General features: G+C 39.5%; 1 protein-coding gene across 1 annotated transcript in view; it reads left to right on the forward strand.

The window, feature by feature from the left end:
* LOC148442167 (alanine aminotransferase 2-like) overlaps positions 1-20,361 on the forward strand; it is a 384,891-nt gene that overhangs the window by 119,587 nt on the left and 244,943 nt on the right. The gene's annotated exons all lie outside the window — the stretch shown is intronic.

Below are 20,361 nucleotides of genomic sequence, written 5' to 3' on the forward strand. Positions count from 1 at the left end.
GTGACATAGCTAAGTGTACTAAGTGTAGGATGTAAGTGTCTCTACCACAATGTGACATAGCTAAATGTACTAAGTGTAGGATGTAAGTGTTTTTACCACAATGTGACATAGCTAAGTGTACTAAGTGTAGGATGTAAGTGTCTCTACCACAGTTTGACATAGCTAAGTGTACTAAGTGTGGGATGTAAGAGTCTCTACCACAATGTGACATAGCTAAGTGTACTAAGTGTAGGACCTAAGCGTCTCTACCACAATGTGACATAGCTAAGTGTACTAAGTGTAGGATGTAAGTGTCTCTACCACAATGTGACATAGCTAAGTGTACTAAGTGTAGGACCTAAGCGTCTCGACCACAATGTGACATAGCTAAGTGTATTAAGTGTAGGATGTAAGTGTCTCTACCACAATGTGACATAGCTAAGTGTACAAAGTGTAGGATGTAAGTGTCTCTACCACAATGTGACATAGCTAAGTGTACTAAGTGTAGGATGTAAGTGTCTCTACCACAATGTGACATAGCTAAGTGTACTAAGTGTAGGACCTAAGCGTCTCAACCACAATGTGACATAGCTAAGTGTGCTAAGTGTAGGATGTAAGTGTCTCTACCACAATGTGACATAGCTAATTGTATGCTGTAAGCATCTCTACCACAATGTGACATAGCTAAGTGTACTAAGTGTAGGACCTAAGCATCTCTACCACAATGTGACATAGCTAAGTGTAGGATTTAAGCATCTCTACCACAATGTGACATAGCTAAGTGTAGGACCTAAGCATCACTACCACAATGTGACATACAGTAGCTAAGTGTAGGCTGTAAGTGTCTCTACCACAGTGTGACATACAGTAGCTAAGTGTATGCTGTAAGCATCTCTACCACAATGTGACATACAGTAGCTAAGTGTAGGCTGTAAGTGTCTCTAACACAATGTGACATAGTTAAGTGTACTAAATGTTGGCTGTAAGTGTCTCTACCACAATGTGACATAGCTAAGTGTACTAAGTGTAGGATGTAAGTGTCTCTACCACAATATGACATAGCTAAGTGTACTAAGTGTAGGATGTAAGTGTCTCTACCACAATGTGACATAGCTAAGTGTACTAAGTGTAGGCTGTAAGTGTCTCTACCACAATGTGACATAGCTAAGTGTACTAAGTGTAGGATGTAAGTTTCTCTACCACAATGTGACATAGCTAAGTGTACTACGTGTAGGATGTAAGTGTCTCTACCACAATGTGACATAGCTAAGTGCAGGATGTAAGTGTCTCTACCACAATGTGACATAGCTAAGTGTACTAAGTGTAGGATGTAAGTGTCTCTACCACAATGTGACATAGCTAAATGTACTAAGTGTAGGATGTAAGTGTTTTTACCACAATGTGACATAGCTAAGTGTACTAAGTGTAGGATGTAAGTTTCTCTACCACAGTTTGACATAGCTAAGTGTACTAAGTGTGGGATGTAAGAGTCTCTACCACAATGTGACATAGCTAAGTGTACTAAGTGTAGTACCTAAGCGTCTCTACCACAATGTGACATAGCTAAGTGTACTAAGTGTAGGATGTAAGTGTCTCTACCACAATGTGACATAGCTAAGTGTACTAAGTGTAGGACCTAAGCGTCTCGACCACAATGTGACATAGCTAAGTGTATTAAGTGTAGGATGTAAGTGTCTCTACCACAATGTGACATAGCTAAGTGTACAAAGTGTAGGATGTAAGTGTCTCTACCACAATGTGACATAGCTAAGTGTACTAAGTGTAGGATGTAAGTGTCTCTACCACAATGTGACATAGCTAAGTGTACTAAGTGTAGGACCTAAGCGTCTCAACCACAATGTGACATAGCTAAGTGTACTAAGTGTAGGATGTAAGTGTCTCTACCACAATGTGACATAGCTAATTGTATGCTGTAAGCGTCTCTACCACAATGTGACATAGCTAAGTGTACTAAGTGTAGGACCTAAGCATCTCTACCACAATGTGACATAGCTAAGTGTACAAAGTGTAGGATGTAAGTGTCTCTACCACAATGTGACATAGCTAAGTGTACTAAGTGTAGGATGTAAGTGTCTCTACCACAATGTGACATAGCTAAGTGTACTAAGTGTAGGACCTAAGCATCTCAACCACAATGTGACATAGCTAAGTGTACTAAGTGTAGGATGTAAGTGTCTCTACCACAATGTGACATAGCTAATTGTATGCTGTAAGCGTCTCTACCACAATGTGACATAGCTAAGTGTACTAAGTGTAGGACTTAAGCATCTCTACCACAATGTGACATAGCTAAGTGTAGGATTTAAGCATCTCTACCACAATGTGACATAGCTAAGTGTAGGACCTAAGCATCACTACCACAATGTGACATACAGTAGCTAAGTGTAGGCTGTAAGTGTCTCTACCACAATGTGACATACAGTAGCTAAGTGTATGCTGTAAGCATCTCTACCACAATGTGACATACAGTAGCTAAGTGTAGGCTGTAAGTGTCTCTAACACAATGTGACATAGTTAAGTGTACTAAATGTTGGCTGTAAGTGTCTCTACCACAATGTGACATAGCTAAGTGTACTAAGTGTAGGATGTAAGTGTCTCTACCACAATATGACATAGCTAAGTGTACTAAGTGTAGGATGTAAGTGTCTCTACCACAATGTGACATAGCTAAGTGTACAAAGTGTAGGATGTAAGTGTCTCTACCACAATGTGACATTACTAAGTGTAGGATGTAAGTGTCTCTACCACAATGTGAAATAGCTAAGTGTAGGATGTAAGTGTCTCTACCACAATGTGACATTACTAAGTGTAGTATGTAAGTGTCTCTACCACAATATGACATTACTAAGTGTAGGATGTAAGTGTCTCTACCACAATGCGACATAGCTAAGTGTAGGATGTAAGTGTCTCTACCACAATGTGACTTTACTCAGTGTAGGATGTAAGTGTCTCTACCACAATGTGAAATAGCTAAGTGTACTAAGTGTAGGATGTAAGTGTCTCTACCAGAATGTGACATAGCTAAGTGTACTAAGTGAAGGATGTAAGTGTCTCTACCACAATGTGACATAGCTAAGTGTAGGTTGTAAGTGTCTCTACCACAATGTGACATAGCTAAGTGTACTAAGTGTAGGATGAATGTGTCTCTACCACAATGTGACATAGCTAAGTGTAGGATGTAAGTGTCTCTACCACAATGTGACATAGCTAAGTGTAGGACGTAAGTGTCTCTAGCACAATGTAACATTACAAAGTATAGGATGTAAGTGTCTCTACCACAATATGACATTACTAAGTGTAGGATGTAAGTGTCTCGACCACAATGCGACATAGCTAAGTGTAGGATGTAAGTGTCTCTACCACAATGTGACATTACTAAGTGTAGGATGTAAGTGTCTCTACCACAATGTGACATAGCTAAGTGTAGGACCTAAGCATCACTACCACAATGTGACATACAGTAGCTAAGTGTAGGCTGTAAGTGTCTCTACCACAATGTGACATACAGTAGCTAAGTGTATGCTGTAAGCATCTCTACCACAATGTGACATACAGTAGCTAAGTGTAGGCTGTAAGTGTCTCTAACACAATGTGACATAGTTAAGTGTACTAAATGTTGGCTGTAAGTGTCTCTACCACAATGTGACATAGCTAAGTGTACTAAGTGTAGGTTGTAAGTGTCTCTACCACAATATGACATAGCTAAGTGTACTAAGTGTAGGATGTAAGTGTCTCTACCACAATGTGACATAGCTAAGTGTACTAAGTGTAGGATGTAAGTGTCTCTACCACAATGTGACATTACTAAGTGTAGGATGTAAGTGTCTCTACCACAATGTGACATAGCTAAGTGTAGGATGTAAGTGTCTCTACCACAATGTGACATTACTAAGTGTAGTATGTAAGTGTCTCTACCACAATATGACATTACTAAGTGTAGGATGTAAGTGTCTCTACCACAATGCGACATAGCTAAGTGTAGGATGTAAGTTTCTCTACCACAATGTGACTTTACTAAGTGTAGGATGTAAGTGTCTCTACCACAATGTGACATAGCTAAGTGTACTAAGTGTAGGATGTAAGTATCTCTACCAGAATGTGACATAGCTAAGTGTACTAAGTGAAGGATGTAAGTGTCTCTACCACAATGTGACATAGCTAAGTGTAGGATGTAAGTGTCTCTACCACAATGTGACATAGCTAAGTGTACTAAGTGTAGGATGAATGTGTCTCTACCACAATGTGACATAGCTAAGTGTAGGATGTAAGTGTCTCTACCACAATGTGACATAGCTAAGTGTACTAAGTGTAGGATGTAAGTGTCTCTACCACAATGTAACATAGCTAAGTGTACTAAGTGTAGGATGTAAGTGTCTCTACCACAATGTGACATTACTAAGCGTAGTATGTAAGTGTCTCTACCACAATGTGACATAGCTAAGTGTAGGACGTAAGTGTCTCTAGCACAATGTAACATTACAAAGTATAGGATGTAAGTGTCTCTACCACAATATGACATTACTAAGTGTAGGATGTAAGTGTCTCGACCACAATGCGACATAGCTAAGTGTAGGATGTAAGTGTCTCTACCACAATGTGACATTACTAAGTGTAGGATGTAAGTGTCTCTACCACAATGTGACATAGCTAAGTGTACTAAGTGTAGGATGTAAGTGTCTCTACCACAATGTGACATAGCTAAGTGTACTAAGAGTAGGATGTAAGTGTCTCTACCACAATGTGACATAGCTAAGTGTAGGATGTAAGTGTCTCTACCACAATGTGACATAGCTAAGTGTACTAAGTGTAGGATGTAAGTTTCTCTACCACAATGTGACATAGCTAAGTGTACTAAGTGTAGGATGTAAGTGTCTCTACCACAATGTGACATTACTAAGTGTAGGATGTAAGTGTCTCTACCACAATGTTGCATAGCTAAGTGTAGGATGTAAGTGCCTCTACCACAATGTGACATTACTAAGTGTAGGATGTAAGTGTCTCTACCACAATGTGACATTACTAAGTGTAGGATGTAAGTGTCTCTACCACAATGCGACATAGCTAAGTGTAGGATGTAAGTGTCTCTACCACAATGTGACATAGCTAAGTGTACTAAGTGTAGGATGTAAGTGTCTCTACCACAAAGTGACATAGCTAAGTGTAGGATGTAAGTGTCTCTACCATAATGTGACAAAGCTAAGTGCACTAAGTGTAGGATGTAAGTGTCTCTACCACAATGTGACATAGCTAAGTGTACTAAGTGTAGGATGTAAGTTTCTCTACCACAATGTGACATAGCTAAGTGTACTAAGTGTTTGATGTAAGTGTCTCTACCACAATGTGACATAGCTAAGTGCAGGATGTAAGTGTCTCTACCACAATGTGACATAGCTAAGTGTACTAAGTGTAGGATGTAAGTGTCTCTACCACAATGTGACATAGCTAAATGTACTAAGTGTAGGATGTAAGTGTTTTTACCACAATTTGACATAGCTAAGTGTACTAAGTGTAGGATGTAAGTGTCTCTACCACAGTTTGACATAGCTAAGTGTACTAAGTGTGGGATGTAAGAGTCTCTACCACAATGTGACATAGCTAAGTGTACTAAGTGTAGGACCTAAGCGTCTCTACCACAATGTGACATAGCTAAGTGTACTAAGTGTAGGATGTAAGTGTCTCTACCACAATGTGACATAGCTAAGTGTACTAAGTGTAGGACCTAAGCGTCTCGACCACAATGTGACATAGCTAAGTGTATTAAGTGTAGGATGTAAGTGTCTCTACCACAATGTGACATAGCTAAGTGTACAAAGTGTAGGATGTAAGTGTCTCTACCACAATGTGACATAGCTAAGTGTACTAAGTGTAGGATGTAAGTGTCTCTACCACAATGTGACATTACTAAGCGTAGTATGTAAGTGTCTCTACCACAATGTGACATAGCTAAGTGTAGGACGTAAGTGTCTCTAGCACAATGTAACATTACAAAGTATAGGATGTAAGTGTCTCTACCACAATATGACATTACTAAGTGTAGGATGTAAGTGTCTCGACCACAATGCGACATAGCTAAGTGTAGGATGTAAGTGTCTCTACCACAATGTGACATTACTAAGTGTAGGATGTAAGTGTCTCTACCACAATGTGACATAGCTAAGTGTAGGACCTAAGCATCACTACCACAATGTGACATACAGTAGCTAAGTGTAGGCTGTAAGTGTCTCTACCACAATGTGACATACAGTAGCTAAGTGTATGCTGTAAGCATCTCTACCACAATGTGACATACAGTAGCTAAGTGTAGGCTGTAAGTGTCTCTAACACAATGTGACATAGTTAAGTGTACTAAATGTTGGCTGTAAGTGTCTCTACCACAATGTGACATAGCTAAGTGTACTAAATGTAGGATGTAAGTGTCTCTACCACAATGTGACATAGCTAAGTGTACTAAGTGTAGGATGTAAGTGTCTCTACCACAATGTGACATTACTAAGTGTAGGATGTAAGTGTCTCTACCACAATGTGACATAGCTAAGTGTAGGATGTAAGTGTCTCTACCACAATGTGACATTACTAAGTGTAGTATGTAAGTGTCTCTACCACAATATGACATTACTAAGTGTAGGATGTAAGTGTCTCTACCACAATGCGACATAGCTAAGTGTAGGATGTAAGTGTCTCTACCACAATGTGACTTTACTAAGTGTAGGATGTAAGTGTCTCTACCACAATGTGACATAGCTAAGTGTACTAAGTGTAGTATGTAAGTGTCTCTACCAGAATGTGACATAGCTAAGTGTACTAAGTGAAGGATGTAAGTGTCTCTACCACAATGTGACATAGCTAAGTGTAGGATGTAAGTGTCTCTACCACAATGTGACATTACTAAGTGTAGGATGTAAGTGTCTCTACCACAATGTGACATAGCTAAGTGTACTAAGTGTAGGATGTAAGTGTCTCTACCACAATGTAACATAGCTAAGTGTACTAAGTGTAGGATGTAAGTGTCTCTACCACAATGTGACATTACTAAGCGTAGTATGTAAGTGTCTCTACCACAATGTGACATAGCTAAGTGTAGGACGTAAGTGTCTCTAGCACAATGTAACATTACAAAGTATAGGATGTAAGTGTCTCTACCACAATATGACATTACTAAGTGTAGGATGTAAGTGTCTCGACCACAATGCGACATAGCTAAGTGTAGGATGTAAGTGTCTCTACCACAATGTGACATTACTAAGTGTAGGATGTAAGTGTCTCTACCACAATGTGACATAGCTAAGTGTACTAAGTGTAGGATGTAAGTGTCTCTACCACAATGTGACATAGCTAAGTGTACTAAGAGTAGGATGTAAGTGTCTCTACCACAATGTGACATAGCTAAGTGTAGGATGTAAGTGTCTCTACCACAATGTGACATAGCTAAGTGTACTAAGTGTAGGATGTAAGTTTCTCTACCACAATGTGACATAGCTAAGTGTACTAAGTGTAGGATGTAAGTGTCTCTACCACAATGTGACATTACTAAGTGTAGGATGTAAGTGTCTCTACCACAATGTTGCATAGCTAAGTGTAGGATGTAAGTGCCTCTACCACAATGTGACATTACTAAGTGTAGGATGTAAGTGTCTCTACCACAATGTGACATTACTAAGTGTAGGATGTAAGTGTCTCTACCACAATGCGACATAGCTAAGTGTAGGATGTAAGTGTCTCTACCACAATGTGACATAGCTAAGTGTACTAAGTGTAGGATGTAAGTGTCTCTACCACAAAGTGACATAGCTAAGTGTAGGATGTAAGTGTCTCTACCATAATGTGACAAAGCTAAGTGTACTAAGTGTAGGATGTAAGTGTCTCTACCACAATGTGACATAGCTAAATGTACTAAGTGTAGGATGTAAGTGTTTTTACCACAATGTGACATAGCTAAGTGTACTAAGTGTAGGATGTAAGTGTCTCTACCACAGTTTGACATAGCTAAGTGTACTAAGTGTGGGATGTAAGAGTCTCTACCACAATGTGACATAGCTAAGTGTACTAAGTGTAGGACCTAAGCGTCTCTACCACAATGTGACATAGCTAAGTGTACTAAGTGTAGGATGTAAGTGTCTCTACCACAATGTGACATAGCTAAGTGTACTAAGTGTAGGACCTAAGCGTCTCGACCACAATGTGACATAGCTAAGTGTATTAAGTGTAGGATGTAAGTGTCTCTACCACAATGTGACATAGCTAAGTGTACAAAGTGTAGGATGTAAGTGTCTCTACCACAATGTGACATAGCTAAGTGTACTAAGTGTAGGATGTAAGTGTCTCTACCACAATGTGACATTACTAAGTGTAGGATGTAAGTGTCTCTACCACAATGTGACATAGCTAAGTGTAGGATGTAAGTGTCTCTACCACAATGTGACATTACTAAGTGTAGTATGTAAGTGTCTCTACCACAATATGACATTACTAAGTGTAGGATGTAAGTGTCTCTACCACAATGCGACATAGCTAAGTGTAGGATGTAAGTGTCTCTACCACAATGTGACTTTACTCAGTGTAGGATGTAAGTGTCTCTACCACAATGTGACATAGCTAAGTGTACTAAGTGTAGGATGTAAGTGTCTCTACCAGAATGTGACATAGCTAAGTGTACTAAGTGAAGGATGTAAGTGTCTCTACCACAATGTGACATAGCTAAGTGTAGGTTGTAAGTGTCTCTACCACAATGTGACATAGCTAAGTGTACTAAGTGTAGGATGAATGTGTCTCTACCACAATGTGACATAGCTAAGTGTAGGATGTAAGTGTCTCTACCACAATGTGACATAGCTAAGTGTACTAAGTGTAGGATGTAAGTGTCTCTACCACAATGTAACATAGCTAAGTGTACTAAGTGTAGGATGTAAGTGTCTCTACCACAATGTGACATTACTAAGCGTAGTATGTAAGTGTCTCTACCACAATGTGACATAGCTAAGTGTAGGACGTAAGTGTCTCTAGCACAATGTAACATTACAAAGTATAGGATGTAAGTGTCTCTACCACAATATGACATTACTAAGTGTAGGATGTAAGTGTCTCGACCACAATGCGACATAGCTAAGTGTAGGATGTAAGTGTCTCTACCACAATGTGACATTACTAAGTGTAGGATGTAAGTGTCTCTACCACAATGTGACATAGCTAAGTGTAGGACCTAAGCATCACTACCACAATGTGACATACAGTAGCTAAGTGTAGGCTGTAAGTGTCTCTACCACAATGTGACATACAGTAGCTAAGTGTATGCTGTAAGCATCTCTACCACAATGTGACATACAGTAGCTAAGTGTAGGCTGTAAGTGTCTCTAACACAATGTGACATAGTTAAGTGTACTAAATGTTGGCTGTAAGTGTCTCTACCACAATGTGACATAGCTAAGTGTACTAAGTGTAGGATGTAAGTGTCTCTACCACAATATGACATAGCTAAGTGTACTAAGTGTAGGATGTAAGTGTCTCTACCACAATGTGACATAGCTAAGTGTACTAAGTGTAGGATGTAAGTGTCTCTACCACAATGTGACATTACTAAGTGTAGGATGTAAGTGTCTCTACCACAATGTGACATAGCTAAGTGTAGGATGTAAGTGTCTCTACCACAATGTGACATTACTAAGTGTAGTATGTAAGTGTCTCTACCACAATATGACATTACTAAGTGTAGGATGTAAGTGTCTCTACCACAATGCGACATAGCTAAGTGTAGGATGTAAGTGTCTCTACCACAATGTGACTTTACTAAGTGTAGGATGTAAGTGTCTCTACCACAATGTGACATAGCTAAGTGTACTAAGTGTAGGATGTAAGTGTCTCTACCAGAATGTGACATAGCTAAGTGTACTAAGTGAAGGATGTAAGTGTCTCTACCACAATGTGACATAGCTAAGTGTAGGATGTAAGTGTCTCTACCACAATGTGACATAGCTAAGTGTACTAAGTGTAGGATGAATGTGTCTCTACCACAATGTGACATAGCTAAGTGTAGGATGTAAGTGTCTCTACCACAATGTGACATAGCTAAGTGTACTAAGTGTAGGATGTAAGTGTCTCTACCACAATGTAACATAGCTAAGTGTACTAAGTGTAGGATGTAAGTGTCTCTACCACAATGTGACATTACTAAGCGTAGTATGTAAGTGTCTCTACCACAATGTGACATAGCTAAGTGTAGGACGTAAGTGTCTCTAGCACAATGTAACATTACAAAGTATAGGATGTAAGTGTCTCTACCACAATATGACATTACTAAGTGTAGGATGTAAGTGTCTCGACCACAATGCGACATAGCTAAGTGTAGGATGTAAGTGTCTCTACCACAATGTGACATTACTAAGTGTAGGATGTAAGTGTCTCTACCACAATGTGACATAGCTAAGTGTACTAAGTGTAGGATGTAAGTTTCTCTACCACAATGTGACATAGCTAAGTGTACTAAGTGTAGGATGTAAGTGTCTCTACCACAATGTGACATTACTAAGTGTAGGATGTAAGTGTCTCTACCACAATGTTGCATAGCTAAGTGTAGGATGTATGTGCCTCTACCACAAAGTGACATTACTAAGTGTAGGATGTAAGTGTCTCTACCACAATGTGACATTACTAAGTGTAGGATGTAAGTGTCTCTACCACAATGCGACATAGCTAAGTGTAGGATGTAAGTGTCTCTACCACAATGTGACATAGCTAAGTGTACTAAGTGTAGGATGTAAGTGTCTCTACCACAAAGTGACATAGCTAAGTGTAGGATGTAAGTGTCTCTACCATAATGTGACAAAGCTAAGTGCACTAAGTGTAGGATGTAAGTGTCTCTACCACAATGTGACATAGCTAAGTGTACTAAGTGTAGGATGTAAGTTTATCTACCACAATGTGACATAGCTAAGTGTACTAAGTGTTTGATGTAAGTGTCTCTACCACAATGTGACATAGCTAAGTGCAGGATGTAAGTGTCTCTACCACAATGTGACATAGCTAAGTGTACTAAGTGTAGGATGTAAGTGTCTCTACCACAATGTGACATAGCTAAATGTACTAAGTGTAGGATGTAAGTGTTTTTACCACAATGTGACATAGCTAAGTGTACTAAGTGTAGGATGTAAGTGTCTCTACCACAGTTTGACATAGCTAAGTGTACTAAGTGTGGGATGTAAGAGTCTCTACCACAATGTGACATAGCTAAGTGTACTAAGTGTAGGACCTAAGCGTCTCTACCACAATGTGACATAGCTAAGTGTACTAAGTGTAGGATGTAAGTGTCTCTACCACAATGTGACATAGCTAAGTGTACTAAGTGTAGGACCTAAGCGTCTCGACCACAATGTGACATAGCTAAGTGTATTAAGTGTAGGATGTAAGTGTCTCTACCACAATGTGACATAGCTAAGTGTACAAAGTGTAGGATGTAAGTGTCTCTACCACAATGTGACATAGCTAAGTGTACTAAGTGTAGGATGTAAGTGTCTCTACCACAATGTGACATAGCTAAGTGTACTAAGTGTAGGACCTAAGCGTCTCAACCACAATGTGACATAGCTAAGTGTGCTAAGTGTAGGATGTAAGTGTCTCTACCACAATGTGACATAGCTAATTGTATGCTGTAAGCATCTCTACCACAATGTGACATAGCTAAGTGTACTAAGTGTAGGACCTAAGCATCTCTACCACAATGTGACATAGCTAAGTGTAGGATTTAAGCATCTCTACCACAATGTGACATAGCTAAGTGTAGGACCTAAGCATCACTACCACAATGTGACATACAGTAGCTAAGTGTAGGCTGTAAGTGTCTCTACCACAGTGTGACATACAGTAGCTAAGTGTATGCTGTAAGCATCTCTATCACAATGTGACATACAGTAGATAAGTGTAGGCTGTAAGTGTCTCTAACACAATGTGACATAGTTAAGTGTACTAAATGTTGGCTGTAAGTGTCTCTACCACAATGTGACATAGCTAAGTGTACTAAGTGTAGGATGTAAGTGTCTCTACCACAATATGACATAGCTAAGTGTACTAAGTGTAGGATGTAAGTGTCTCTACCACAATGTGACATAGCTAAGTGTACTAAGTGTAGGCTGTAAGTGTCTCTACCACAATGTGACATAGCTAAGTGTTCTAAGTGTAGGATGTAAGTGTCTCTACCACAATATAACATAGCTAAGTGTACTAAGTGTAGGCTGTAAGTGTCTCTACCACAATGTGACATAGCTAAGTGTACTAAGTGTAGGATGTAAGTTTCTCTACCACAATGTGACATAGCTAAGTGTACTAAGTGTAGGATGTAAGTGTCTCTACCACAATGTGACATAGCTAAGTGCAGGATGTAAGTGTCTCTACCACAATGTGACATAGCTAAGTGTACTAAGTGTAGGATGTAAGTGTCTCTACCACAATGTGACATAGCTAAATGTACTAAGTGTAGGATGTAAGTGTTTTTACCACAATGTGACATAGCTAAGTGTACTAAGTGTAGGATGTAAGTGTCTCTACCACAGTTTGACATAGCTAAGTGTATTAAGTGTGGGATGTAAGAGTCTCTACCACAATGTGACATAGCTAAGTGTACTAAGTGTAGGACCTAAGCGTCTCTACCACAATGTGACATAGCTAAGTGTACTAAGTGTAGGATGTAAGTGTCTCTACCACAATGTGACATAGCTAAGTGTACTAAGTGTAGGACCTAAGCGTCTCGACCACAATGTGACATAGCTAAGTGTAGGATGTAAGTGTCTCTACCACAATGTGACATAGCTAAGTGTACTAAGTGTAGGATGTAAGTGTCTCTACCACAATGTGACATAGCTAAGTGTACTAAGAGTAGGATGTAAGTGTCTCTACCACAATGTGACATAGCTAAGTGTAGGATGTAAGTGTCTCTACCACAATGTGACATAGCTAAGTGTACTAAGTGTAGGATGTAAGTTTCTCTACCACAATGTGACATAGCTAAGTGTACTAAGTGTAGGATGTAAGTGTCTCTACCACAATGTTGCATAGCTAAGTGTAGGATGTAAGTGCCTCTACCACAATGTGACATTACTAAGTGTAGGATGTAAGTGTCTCTACCACAATGTGACATTACTAAGTGTAGGATGTAAGTGTCTCTACCACAATGCGACATAGCTAAGTGTAGGATGTAAGTGTCTCTACCACAATGTGACATAGCTAAGTGTACTAAGTGTAGGATGTAAGTGTCTCTACCACAAAGTGACATAGCTAAGTGTAGGATGTAAGTGTCTCTACCATAATGTGACAAAGCTAAGTGCACTAAGTGTAGGATGTAAGTGTCTCTACCACAATGTGACATAGCTAAGTGTACTAAGTGTAGGATGTAAGTTTCTCTACCACAATGTGACATAGCTAAGTGTACTAAGTGTTTGATATAAGTGTCTCTACCACAATGTGACATAGCTAAGTGCAGGATGTAAGTGTCTCTACCACAATGTGACATAGCTAAGTGTACTAAGTGTAGGATGTAAGTGTCTCTACCACAATGTGACATAGCTAAATGTACTAAGTGTAGGATGTAAGTGTTTTTACCACAATGTGACATAGCTAAGTGTACTAAGTGTAGGATGTAAGTGTCTCTACCACAGTTTGACATAGCTAAGTGTACTAAGTGTGGGATGTAAGAGTCTCTACCACAATGTGACATAGCTAAGTGTACTAAGTGTAGGACCTAAGCGTCTCTACCACAATGTGACATAGCTAAGTGTACTAAGTGTAGGATGTAAGTGTCTCTACCACAATGTGACATAGCTAAGTGTACTAAGTGTAGGACCTAAGCGTCTCGACCACAATGTGACATAGCTAAGTGTATTAAGTGTAGGATGTAAGTGTCTCTACCACAATGTGACATAGCTAAGTGTACAAAGTGTAGGATGTAAGTGTCTCTACCACAATGTGACATAGCTAAGTGTACTAAGTGTAGGATGTAAGTGTCTCTACCACAATGTGACATAGCTAAGTGTACTAAGTGTAGGACCTAAGCGTCTCAACCACAATGTGACATAGCTAAGTGTGCTAAGTGTAGGATGTAAGTGTCTCTACCACAATGTGACATAGCTAATTGTATGCTGTAAGCATCTCTACCACAATGTGACATAGCTAAGTGTACTAAGTGTAGGACCTAAGCATCTCTACCACAATGTGACATAGCTAAGTGTAGGATTTAAGCATCTCTACCACAATGTGACATAGCTAAGTGTAGGACCTAAGCATCACTACCACAATGTGACATACAGTAGCTAAGTGTAGGCTGTAAGTGTCTCTACCACAGTGTGACATACAGTAGCTAAGTGTATGCTGTAAGCATCTCTACCACAATGTGACATACAGTAGCTAAGTGTAGGCTGTAAGTGTCTCTAACACAATGTGACATAGTTAAGTGTACTAAATGTTGGCTGTAAGTGTCTCTACCACAATGTGACATAGCTAAGTGTACTAAGTGTAGGACCTAAGCGTCTCTACCACAATGTGACATAGCTAAGTGTACTAAGTGTAGGATGTAAGTGTCTCTACCACAATGTGACATAGCTAAATGTACTAAGTGTAGGACCTAAGCGTCTCGACCACAATGTGACATAGCTAAGTGTATTAAGTGTAGGATGTAAGTGTCTCTACCACAATGTGACATAGCTAAGTGTACAAAGTGTAGGATGTAAGTGTCTCTACCACAATGTGACATAGCTAAGTGTACTAAGTGTAGGATGTAAGTGTCTCTACCACAATGTGACATAGCTAAGTGTACTAAGTGTAGGACCTAAGCATCTCAACCACAATGTGACATAGCTAAGTGTGCTAAGTGTAGGATGTAAGTGTCTCTACCACAATGTGACATAGCTAATTGTATGCTGTAAGCATCTCTACCACAATGTGACATAGCTAAGTGTACTAAGTGTAGGACCTAAGCATCTCTACCACAATGTGACATAGCTAAGTGTAGGATTTAAGCATCTCTACCACAATGTGACATAGCTAAGTGTAGGACCTAAGCATCACTACCACAATGTGACATACAGTAGCTAAGTGTAGGCTGTAAGTGTCTCTACCACAGTGTGACATACAGTAGCTAAGTGTATGCTGTAAGCATCTCTACCACAATGTGACATACAGTAGATAAGTGTAGGCTGTAAGTGTCTCTAACACAATGTGACATAGTTAAGTGTACTAAATGTTGGCTGTAAGTGTCTCTACCACAATGTGACATAGCTAAGTGTACTAAGTGTAGGATGTAAGTGTCTCTACCACAATATGACATAGCTAAGTGTACTAAGTGTAGGATGTAAGTGTCTCTACCACAATGTGACATAGCTAAGTGTACTAAGTGTAGGCTGTAAGTGTCTCTACCACAATTTGACATAGCTAAGTGTTCTAAGTGTAGGATGTAAGTGTCTCTACCACAATATAACATAGCTAAGTGTACTAAGTGTAGGCTGTAAGTGTCTCTACCACAATGTGACATAGCTAAGTGTACTAAGTGTAGGATGTAAGTTTCTCTACCACAATGTGACATAGCTAAGTGTACTAAGTGTAGGATGTAAGTGTCTCTACCACAATGTGACATAGCTAAGTGCAGGATGTAAGTGTCTCTACCACAATGTGACATAGCTAAGTGTACTAAGTGTAGGATGTAAGTGTCTCTACCACAATGTGACATAGCTAAATGTACTAAGTGTAGGATGTAAGTGTTTTTACCACAATGTGACATAGCTAAGTGTACTAAGTGTAGGATGTAAGTGTCTCTACCACAGTTTGACATAGCTAAGTGTATTAAGTGTGGGATGTAAGAGTCTCTACCACAATGTGACATAGCTAAGTGTACTAAGTGTAGGACCTAAGCGTCTCTACCACAATGTGACATAGCTAAGTGTACTAAGTGTAGGATGTAAGTGTCTCTACCACAATGTGACATAGCTAAGTGTACTAAGTGTAGGACCTAAGCGTCTCGACCACAATGTGACATAGCTAAGTGTAGGATGTAAGTGTCTCTACCACAATGTGACATAGCTAAGTGTACTAAGTGTAGGCTGTAAGTGTCTCTACCACAATTTGACATAGCTAAGTGTTCTAAGTGTAGGATGTAAGTGTCTCTACCACAATATAACATAGCTAAGTGTACTAAGTGTAGGCTGTAAGTGTCTCTACCACAATGTGACATAGCTAAGTGTACTAAGTGTAGGATGTAAGTTTCTCTACCACAATGTGACATAGCTAAGTGTACTAAGTGTAGGATGTAAGTGTCTCTACCACAATGTGACATAGCTAAGTGCAGGATGTAAGTGTCTCTACCACAATGTGACATAGCTAAGTGTACTAAGTGTAGGATGTAAGTGTCTCTACCACAATGTGACATAGCTAAATGTACTAAGTGTAGGATGTAAGTGTTTTTACCACAATGTGACATAGCTAAGTGTACTAAGTGTAGGATGTAAGTGTCTCTACCACAGTTTGACATAGCTAAGTGTATTAAGTGTGGGATGTAAGAGTCTCTACCACAATGTGACATAGCTAAGTGTACTAAGTGTAGGACCTAAGCGTCTCTACCACAATGTGACATAGCTAAGTGTACTAAGTGTAGGATGTAAGTGTCTCTACCACAATGTGACATAGCTAAGTGTACTAAGTGTAGGACCTAAGCGTCTCGACCACAATGTGACATAGCTAAGTGTAGGATGTAAGTGTCTCTACCACAATGTGACATAGCTAAGTGTACTAAGTGTAGGATGTAAGTGTCTCTACCACAATGTGACATAGCTAAGTGTACTAAGAGTAGGATGTAAGTGTCTCTACCACAATGTGACATAGCTAAGTGTAGGATGTAAGTGTCTCTACCACAATGTGACATAGCTAAGTGTACTAAGTGTAGGATGTAAGTTTCTCTACCACAATGTGACATAGCTAAGTGTACTAAGTGTAGGATGTAAGTGTCTCTACCACAATGTGACATTACTAAGTGTAGGATGTAAGTGTCTCTACCACAATGTTGCATAGCTAAGTGTAGGATGTAAGTGCCTCTACCACAATGTGACATTACTAAGTGTAGGATGTAAGTGTCTCTACCACAATGTGACATTACTAAGTGTAGGATGTAAGTGTCTCTACCACAATGCGACATAGCTAAGTGTAGGATGTAAGTGTCTCTACCACAATGTGACATAGCTAAGTGTACTAAGTGCAGGATGTAAGTGTCTCTACCACAAAGTGACATAGCTAAGTGTAGGATGTAAGTGTCTCTACCATAATGTGACAAAGCTAAGTGCACTAAGTGTAGGATGTAAGTGTCTCTACCACAATGTGACATAGCTAAGTGTACTAAGTGTAGGATGTAAGTTTCTCTACCACAATGTGACATAGCTAAGTGTACTAAGTGTTTGATATAAGTGTCTCTACCACAATGTGACATAGCTAAGTGCAGGATGTAAGTGTCTCTACCACAATGTGACATAGCTAAGTGTACTAAGTGTAGGATGTAAGTGTCTCTACCACAATGTGACATAGCTAAATGTACTAAGTGTAGGATGTAAGTGTTTTTACCACAATGTGACATAGCTAAGTGTACTAAGTGTAGGATGTAAGTGTCTCTACCACAGTTTGACATAGCTAAGTGTACTAAGTGTGGGATGTAAGAGTCTCTACCACAATGTGACATAGCTAAGTGTACTAAGTGTAGGACCTAAGCGTCTCTACCACAATGTGACATAGCTAAGTGTACTAAGTGTAGGATGTAAGTGTCTCTACCACAATGTGACATAGCTAAGTGTACTAAGTGTAGGACCTAAGCGTCTCGACCACAATGTGACATAGCTAAGTGTATTAAGTGTAGGATGTAAGTGTCTCTACCACAATGTGACATAGCTAAGTGTACAAAGTGTAGGATGTAAGTGTCTCTACCACAATGTGACATAGCTAAGTGTACTAAGTGTAGGATGTAAGTGTCTCTACCACAATGTGACATAGCTAAGTGTACTAAGTGTAGGACCTAAGCGTCTCAACCACAATGTGACATAGCTAAGTGTGCTAAGTGTAGGATGTAAGTGTCTCTACCACAATGTGACATAGCTAATTGTATGCTGTAAGCATCTCTACCACAATGTGACATAGCTAAGTGTACTAAGTGTAGGACCTAAGCATCTCTACCACAATGTGACATAGCTAAGTGTAGGATTTAAGCATCTCTACCACAATGTGACATAGCTAAGTGTAGGACCTAAGCATCACTACCACAATGTGACATACAGTAGCTAAGTGTAGGCTGTAAGTGTCTCTACCACAGTGTGACATACAGTAGCTAAGTGTATGCTGTAAGCATCTCTACCACAATGTGACATACAGTAGCTAAGTGTAGGCTGTAAGTGTCTCTAACACAATGTGACATAGTTAAGTGTACTAAATGTTGGCTGTAAGTGTCTCTACCACAATGTGACATAGCTAAGTGTACTAAGTGTAGGATGTAAGTGTCTCTACCACAATATGACATAGCTAAGTGTACTAAGTGTAGGATGTAAGTGTCTCTACCACAATGTGACATAGCTAAGTGTACTAAGTGTAGGCTGTAAGTGTCTCTACCACAATGTGACATAGCTAAGTGTTCTAAGTGTAGGATGTAAGTGTCTCTACCACAATATAACATAGCTAAGTGTACTAAGTGTAGGCTGTAAGTGTCTCTACCACAATGTGACATAGCTAAGTGTACTAAGTGTAGGATGTAAGTTTCTCTACCACAATGTGACATAGCTAAGTGTACTAAGTGTAGGATGTAAGTGTCTCTACCACAATGTGACATAGCTAAGTGCAGGATGTAAGTGTCTCTACCACAATGTGACATAGCTAAGTGTACTAAGTGTAGGATGTAAGTGTCTCTACCACAATGTGACATAGCTAAATGTACTATGTGTAGGATGTAAATGTTTTTACCACAATGTGACATAGCTAAGTGTACTAAGTGTAGGATGTAAGTGTCTCTACCACAGTTTGACATAGCTAAGTGTACTAAGTGTAGGACCTAAGCGTCTCTACCACAATGTGACATAGCTAAGTGTACTAAGTGTAGGATGTAAGTGTCTCTACCACAATGTGACATAGCTAAGTGTACTAAGTGTAGGACCTAAGCATCTCGACCACAATGTGACATAGCTAAGTGTATTAAGTGTAGGATGTAAGTGTCTCTACCACAATGTGACATAGCTAAGTGTACAAAGTGTAGGATGTAAGTGTCTCTACCACAATGTGACATAGCTAAGTGTACTAAGTGTAGGATGTAAGTGTCTCTACCACAATGTGACATAGCTAAGTGTACTAAGTGTAGGACCTAAGCGTCTCAACCACAATGTGACATAGCTAAGTGTACTAAGTGTAGGATGTAAGTGTCTCTACCACAATGTGACATAGCTAATTGTATGCTGTAAGCGTCTCTACCACAATGTGACATAGCTAAGTGTACTAAGTGTAGGACCTAAGCATCTCTACCACAATGTGACATAGCTAAGTGTAGGATTTAAGCATCTCTACCACAATGTGACATAGCTAAGTGTAGGACCTAAGCATCACTACCACAATGTGACATACAGTAGCTAAGTGTAGGCTGTAAGTGTCTCTACCACAATGTGACATACAGTAGCTAAGTGTATGCTGTAAGCATCTCTACCACAATGTGACATACAGTAGCTAAGTGTAGGCTGTAAGTGTCTCTAACACAATGTGACATAGTTAAGTGTACTAAATGTTGGCTGTAAGTGTCTCTACCACAATGTGACATAGCTAAGTGTACTAAGTGTAGGATGTAAGTGTCTCTACCACAATATGACATAGCTAAGTGTACTAAGTGTAGGATGTAAGTGTCTCTACCACAATGTGACATAGCTAAGTGTACTAAGTGTAGGATGTAAGTGTCTCTACCACAATGTGACATTACTAAGTGTAGGATGTAAGTGTCTCTACCACAATGTGACATAGCTAAGTGTAGGATGTAAGTGTCTCTACCACAATGTGACATTACTAAGTGTAGTATGTAAGTGTCTCTACCACAATATGACATTACTAAGTGTAGGATGTAAGTGTCTCTACCACAATGCAACATAGCTAAGTGTAGGATGTAAGTGTCTCTACCACAATGTGACTTTACTAAGTGTAGGATGTAAGTGTCTCTACCACAATGTGACATAGCTAAGTGTACTAAGTGTAGGATGTAAGTGTCTCTACCAGAATGTGACATAGCTAAGTGTACTAAGTGAAGGATGTAAGTGTCTCTACCACAATGTGACATAGCTAAGTGTAGGATGTAAGTGTCTCTACCACAATGTGACATAGCTAAGTGTACTA

The sequence above is a fragment of the Taudactylus pleione genome, unplaced genomic scaffold, assembly GCF_031769625.1.
Source record: "Taudactylus pleione unplaced genomic scaffold, aTauple2 ptg001597l, whole genome shotgun sequence".
NCBI lineage: Eukaryota > Metazoa > Chordata > Amphibia > Anura > Myobatrachidae > Taudactylus > Taudactylus pleione.